Source organism: Diabrotica virgifera, chromosome 5, assembly GCF_917563875.1.
Source record: "Diabrotica virgifera virgifera chromosome 5, PGI_DIABVI_V3a".
In the NCBI taxonomy this organism is placed as follows: domain Eukaryota; kingdom Metazoa; phylum Arthropoda; class Insecta; order Coleoptera; family Chrysomelidae; genus Diabrotica; species Diabrotica virgifera.
The window spans coordinates 132,012,354-132,019,962 of NC_065447.1; the positions used below are offsets into that span (position 1 = coordinate 132,012,354).

At 32.6% G+C, this 7,609-nt stretch overlaps 1 long non-coding RNA gene across 1 annotated transcript; it reads left to right on the forward strand.

The window, feature by feature from the left end:
• Positions 1–2,086: 2,086 nt before the first annotated feature.
• Positions 2,087–5,123, forward strand: LOC126885160 (uncharacterized). The gene is made up of 3 exons (XR_007698315.1): positions 2,087–2,623; positions 2,707–2,881; positions 4,767–5,123. It is a non-coding gene; the product is annotated as an uncharacterized LOC126885160 (long non-coding RNA).
• The last annotated feature ends 2,486 nt before the right edge of the window (positions 5,124–7,609 follow it).

The following is a 7,609-nucleotide window of genomic DNA, read 5'->3' on the forward strand; positions in this document are numbered from 1 at the left end:
TGGAGCAAAAAAAAATTTGGACCTCCGATTTGTATGAAAATTGTATATAGCTTCTTCGTTACGTAAAAATAAGATATTTAAGGTCAAAAAATCTTCTTCTTCGTTTGTTTCTCAAAATGTTATTTTATGCGATTTTACAGTGATTTGGTGTTTATTTAGACAAATTTGCATTTTCTATTGTAAAGTATCAATGGAAAAAAAATATTTTAATAGAAGGGACTCAAAAATGTCATTATAACAAGTTACTTTGATTCAAAACAAGCTTTTGATCAAATTTTATAGTGTAGAAAACGTTAAAATACCGTTTTTTACATTTTTCTCGATTCCCAAAATACATCAAAATCGATTTGGCTGAAAATGTGCCCACAGATAGACAAAACATAGGACTTTAAGTGGTGAAAAGGATTTGAATTATATATTACAATACCAAAAAAGTTACATGCAATATTATAGTCAAAAATATAGGCATCTACTGTAAGTACAATTAACTCAAAAATATCGACTTCACGACAAAAATTGTTAGAAAGAAATTGTAATAATTGTAAATACGATTTATTTGGAACAATTTCAGTTCCTACCATTTTTGTCGAAAAGTTCAAAATGGCGGAGATATTGAGCAAAACAGGTTCTCCTTTAAAATCAAGATGGCGGCAAACGTAACGGAGGAATTAATTCGTGATTTTAAATTTAGGCTACTATTAACTCCCCTAAAGATCAGAAAAATAAAATTTTGGGCAGCTCGGCATTCAAGGTCAAATGCTATCCCGACTGGGCTAATATATACTGTTGAGTCTGATATTACTGCATGTAACTTTTTTGGTATTGGAATATAATTCAAATCCTTCTAACCACGTAGGGCCGGTTGTTCGAACGCTAATCAACATTGATCACTATCAAATATTTAATTACTGTCACAACTGCCAATGTCAACTTTGGTTGGGTTGCTGAAAACATAGTTAATTATAATTATGAGATTAGTTAGTCAATTAACATAATAATTATTAACATAATTGATTAACTAATTTCATAATGGTCATCAATAATTATGTTTTCGGCAACCCAACCAAAGTTGACATTGACAGTTGTGACAGTAATTAAGTATTTGATAGTGATCAATGTTGATTAGCGTTCGAACAACCGGCCCTTAGAGTCCTATCTTTTGGCTATCGGTGGGCAAATTTTCAGACAAATCAATGATGATGTATTTTGGGAATGGAGGAAAATGTAAAAAACGGTATTTTAACATTTTTTACACTATAAAATTTGATCAAAAACTTGTTTTGATTCAAAATAACTTGTTATAATGCCATATGATGACATTTTTGAGTCCTTTCTGTTAAAATATTATGTTTTTCATTGATACTTTACGACAGAAAATGCAAATTTGTTTAAATAAACACCAAATCACTGTGAAATCGCATAAAATACCATTTTGAGAAAAAAAGAAGAAGATTTTTTGACCTTAATTATCTTATTTTTACGTCCCGCAGAAGCTATATACCAATTTTCAGACAAATCGGAGATCCAAAATTTTTTGCCTGAGTGATTTGACATGGAATGTACCTAATATATATTATATTTTAGTTTTTCATCGTTAGCTTCTAACAGGCTCACCGAATACCAGAACTCTTCAATAACACCTGAAATAGGTACTGATTGCACTGCTACTTGAAATCTGCAAGTTTGTTACACCAGAATCCAGTTTCATTTCTGTTTAATATTCATCTTCTACGTCCTGGGGCTAGATTCCGTGCACTGTAGATATCTGCACTTCGCTTTCTATCGATGTCAATTGTCGTGAAAATATTTGAATTTTTAGCTTTAATTGAATTATTTTCTAGTTTTGCTAGTTGATGCTGAAGTGACACTTAGTAAAACAAGAAAATATTTGAATTAAAACTAAAAATTCAAATATATTGACATTGATAGAAAGCGGTCGGCGGTGTTAGCAATTGTACACAGAATCCCACCACTGAATCTTATTTTCGGTAATGACATTGGGAAATTGTAACAAAATGTCTAAAAATTAATTTAGAAATGGGGTAAATACTATTAAAAAGCAAATTTTATTTTATTCATAAGAAAATGTTGAAATATACCAAAAATCTACTAATAAATATTGCCTACTAGAATTTTTTAAAATATATCAAAAATCTACCAAAAAAGTAGAAATCTACTAAATTTGGCAACGCCGCACTAACAGCGCTGGTGAAAACCGTCAAATCCCCTCTCCTCTACCCATGGCGCGCCATTTGAATTTATCAGATAAATGCACAAAACTGCCACTAACAGCGCTGGCGAAAGCTGTCAAATCCCCTCTACCCATCGGCTCATGGCGAATTCGCACACTTTAACCAACGTTGCCAAGTCGCTAAAATCTCGAACTTTGACACCAATTTGACAATTGAAAGATGATCGAGGCCAATCGAGCTGTGATCGAGGGTAAATTGTAAACATAAATAAATCTTAAAGAATATAAAATAAACCTTCTATTTTATATTCATATATTCTAAGAAATAAATCAAATGGATAAATCAACGGGAACAATGGATAAAAGCCAAAAAAAGGAGAACAGATCTAAAATTAAAATATGAAAGAGTATGCAGTGAATATTGTATAAGTGGTAAGTTTAATGTAATTCAATTAATACGGTTTTTAAATGTCTTCAAATAATGATAAATATGTAATAATTCAAACAATTATTAGGAAAGCCAGCCACTTTAGAGGATATAAATAATGAAGATCAGAAGATTGGATTCCAAACCAAAACATAGTGTACCAAAGCCAGGCAATAAAAAGAAATGGTGATCTAGAACGCAAGGAAATAGCTGATAAAAGAAATAAAAGTGAAGAAAATAATGCTGAGACTTCTCTCGACCATGTAAGTGTACGATATAGTTTATTACAATATGGTTAGATGCAAAGCTTACGTTTTGGACCGCCTTAATGCATAGGTATAATCTAAACTGTCCTCAAATTTTCTTCTTCTAATGGCGCTACAACCTTTTGTGAGTCTTGGCCTGCTTAACAACGTTTTTCCATTCTACCCTGTCAGATACTTCAGATACTCCTTCGACACTATCTAATGTGCATGGTTTTAAGATCTCCCTCTATGTCATCTATCTATCTTTTATAGGGCCTCCTCTTGGCCTATTTCTTTGGGGCTTCCATCTTTGGATTACTTTCACAGCTCGATTATCTGGCATTCTTTCTAAGTGATCAAGCCAGTTTCCCAGATAGCACAAGTACGTTTTATGGACATCCAATGGACATACATCTGTGTACATTGGAACGTCCAATGGACGTCCCGCTAAGGTACAATGGACATCTGATGGACGTCCAACGAATGTCCAGTGTTCACAAAATTGGACGTCCATAGAACGTCCGCTACAAACGTACATTGTACGTTGTATTGGAGCTTTCAGTGTACACCTTATGTACATTCAATGTACGTCTTATGGACATTTGTAGGGCACTTTTCAGAAAGCAATCTAGTATCCATAATTTTGTGAATACATAGCAAAAAGCTTTTATAGGAAATAGTTCCTTATAATACTAAACTTATAGATACTTAAAAATATTACACAAAAGACCTTTTTTATTTCTCTTTACTATAACTTCATTATAATAGGAACTTCATTAATGCACGACTGCACTTGCACGATAAACAGAAAACACAAATATATCACAGGATGTATTTTCATAAAGACGAGATTCAGATAATGACGCCCTAGGAAGCATGCACATTAAAAAGAGGTTTAATCTCTGTTCTGTTTCTGTTCCAAACTATTTTTAGAGTCAGTACCGCTGTTGTATATTACAAGCGCGTTTGCCATTCTGTGAATTATCATAAATAAACCATCCTTCAGTATTCCACAACAATTAACAGCGATAATCCCCTAAAAGTACCTGCCTAATACTACACCTTTCACGACCGATAGCGCGAAGAGCGACAACGTTGTCAAGAAGATTCTCATTTAGTTTGTATTGGGACTTAATATAATAGTCGCGTTTTGTGTAAAATATCCATGGACCACAAATGGATGTCCAATGTACGTTGAAATCAAACGTCCAATGGACGTCCCGTAATGTACGTACATAGTACGTCCAGTTTTGGTCCATGGACGTTTGGACTTTAAATGTACATTATATGGACGTACATCGGACGTTGTGTGCTATATGGGTTAGTCTTTGAGATTTTACAAATCTAACAATATATGTGCTCTGCATTAGTTATACAGCTCGTGGTTCATTTTAATTCTCTATGAACCATCGCTGTAATGTGTTTGGACCAAATATCTTCCTTAGTATTTTGCGCTCAAGTATTCTCAGTTGATTTTCATCAGTCTTTGAGAGGGTTTAAGTTTCACATCCATATGTGACCACTGGTCTAATTACCGTTTTGTATTAGACTCACGATTTATTAACTTAATTTTCATTAAGTTTTTGTATGCATAAAAACACTTATTACTGCTGCATTTATTATTGAGCCTAGGTAGTGAAAATTGGAGGCATATTTATTTGTAGATATTATTGTCTACCTTCAGATTGTTATGTTGATTCAACTATGTGCACTCCATATATTTTGTTTAACATTCATTTATATATTAGACCAAACATAGCAGCTTCCTGTTTCAGCTCCATTTCGCTTAATACCTTTTTGTTGTGTCTTATTATGGCAACTGTTCTTAAATAATATTAAAATATTCTTGTATGATTTTTTATGGTACACAATGTAGATGTTTTATTGATGTATTTATTTTTAGGAACAAACACCACTAACACCAGATATTGTAAATGTATAAAAAGGAGAAACTGCTGGAACTTAACACAAAGGGGTTTGACTAGTGAAGATTTGGATAAACAAAAGGAATTACTTTGGGCTATAGCTACATGCAGGTTTATTTCCTTGTGGCTTCCTATGTATATTCTTATGAACTATACACTTTGATATGTTTTTAGTCTCATGAAGATTTTATAATTTATTATTTTATGTATATTGTTATATTTATGATGAATAAACATTATTATTATTATTATTACAGTAATTTCCGTAATAAAGTTTAAATAAATTAACTGTAATCAATAAACCGTTTTTAATGTTAATAAATTATCAATAATGATTCCCAAATATTTTATTTGTTTGACAACTTCTATGGGTCGATTGTTGAATCATGGACCTTGAACGAAGATATGTGCCAAATATTGGAAGCATTTGAGATGTGGCTATATCAGAGAATTCTTAAAAGCCCATGGACTGATCGGGCCACAACTGAGGAGGTCCTTAGAAGAATGGGTAAGAACCGGTAGGTACTAACCACCATGAATCCAGATATGCCCTCCTACAAGCCATTCTGCAAGGAAAAATATTTGGAAAGCGAGGTATAAGAAGAAGAATAACAACCTGGTTAAAGAACCTCAGAACTTTAGCTTTAACTGTTGCTCGTAAGTACTGCTCTGAATCATTTTCAATACAAATATTTGATCTATGGTGGATCTGCCCTTTTTGAATCCTCCCTGGTATTCACCAACCTGCTCATTTAAGTGCCTTTCCAATCTGCTTCTTATGACTCTGGCGAGTACCTTATATGTTACGTCTAACATGAAATTCACACTGGGATTGCAGTACGGTTACGATAGGAATGCAATTCAACACAACATCTGCGCAGCTTTTTGGCGTTGCTGCAGATAAAGTGAAGATTACCATGATGATCACCAACATTCGTTACGGACAGGCACAGCAGGAAGAAGAAGATTGTGAGATTAATATTGATCATATTAATATTTTGTATTAATAATCAATGCTTGGGTTTAACAAATAGACAACTTATAATAGAAATATATTTTATTGTCATGGAAAATTGTACAATTTGATGGACAAAGCTTACTAAAGAGTTATAAAAAATACAAAAAACAACGTTTAACTTGAACCGGTGCTCTACAAGGTTGTTATTGAGTGAAAAACACTTTAAAACCCAATTATAACGAAAACTGTCCATAGAAGGCCATAATTTTTAAATCGATCATATTTTCTTTTAATTTACTGTAAACGGCCATTATCGATCGCTTAGTTTTTTTTTGTTATAACAGCCTGTATATTATACCCTATTCCACGAACATACGCCTGTTTTGGATTACTTCGACAACGAATATTTTACTGTGCAAAATAAGAAGAACGAAAGTAAATTGCAAATTACATTGTTGTTTATTGGAATAATTATTAGCGCCATTTACTTTCGTTCTTCTTATTTTGCACAGTAAAATATTCGTTGTCGAAGTAATCCAAAACAGGCGTATGTTCGTGGAATGGCCCATAGCATTAATTCAAGTATTTCTATACTTTGCATTAGAGGTATTTTTTTTAATGTGTAATAATTGTTTGATTGCTCTTGACCAACCTCATGTTTTCAAAATAAATTAACGAGTAGGTACTTCTACGACTATATAGTTCGTTTTATTGTATTCCTTAAGCCTTAGATATTACATACTTAGTTTGACAAACTGACAAACACTATTTTTTATCACTACGCAAATACAATTTAGGTATGGAAATTTTATATAAACTTTTACTTTTTTGTACATATCGCTTAAAAGCTTGAATACACTTATGTTTTAAACTTTATATTGACTTTAAGATTGCCTAGAACTTTATATTACTACCTTTAATAATTAAATTATTATATTACTTCATATTTATCATTAATTTCATGTTTGTGTGCTGGCACCATACATCGTCTATTTTAAATTTACCGCGCACTGACTGGGACGCGTACAATTGGCAACGTTGGTTAAAGTGTGCGAATTAGCTTCTCGTTATTTCCGTTATTTCATGCAGTTGATGTCATTAAACTGTCAATTGTCTAGAAGCTCGCCAAGAAAGTATTAGCGGTTTGTGGTTTGTAGACTAATGTAGACGCCAACCCTGTAGACGCGAGTAGCAGTGCTGCCGTTCTAGTACAATTGTACTATTTCTAGTACATTTTTAGCGAGCGAGTACGAAAGTACATTTTGTAAATTATCCACCCATTTCTAGTACATTTATTACACAATCTATTTTCTTCACTTTATACAGATATCAACCAATAAAGGAGATGTATTATGTATTTGGTGATTTTTCTAGTGACTTTTTTGGTTATTGTGTTGGTTGTGTGAACTGTCTTTTTAGTTATCTGGCAACTCTGTTCTTAGTTTACACTTTATTACGCCTGCCGTTGTGCCGTTTGCGACTTGCGTCTTGGCTCCTCCATATTTATTGTGGTTTATGTTTATACACAAAAAATAGTCTAGCCGCGTTAATTAGTCAATATTCTACAAGAAATATTTTAAGTATTTGATTTAGTACTCGACTGAGAGTATTTTTTCTTAACTTTCATCTAAAAATGTATATATTTTTTTATTAGAACTTACACTTCTTGATTTCTATATTTTTAGAGTGAGAATAAGTATTTAAAGTTTCAGTTATGTTGTTTTAATGTAAATATAAACTACAGTAAAACCTGTGTTACCGGCCACCTGTACTAAAACGGCCAGTTAAAAAATTCCACAAACCAATTATATTATGTAGACTAAAAAACTGGCAATACCGGCCAACAGTCCTTTCATTTTTAGT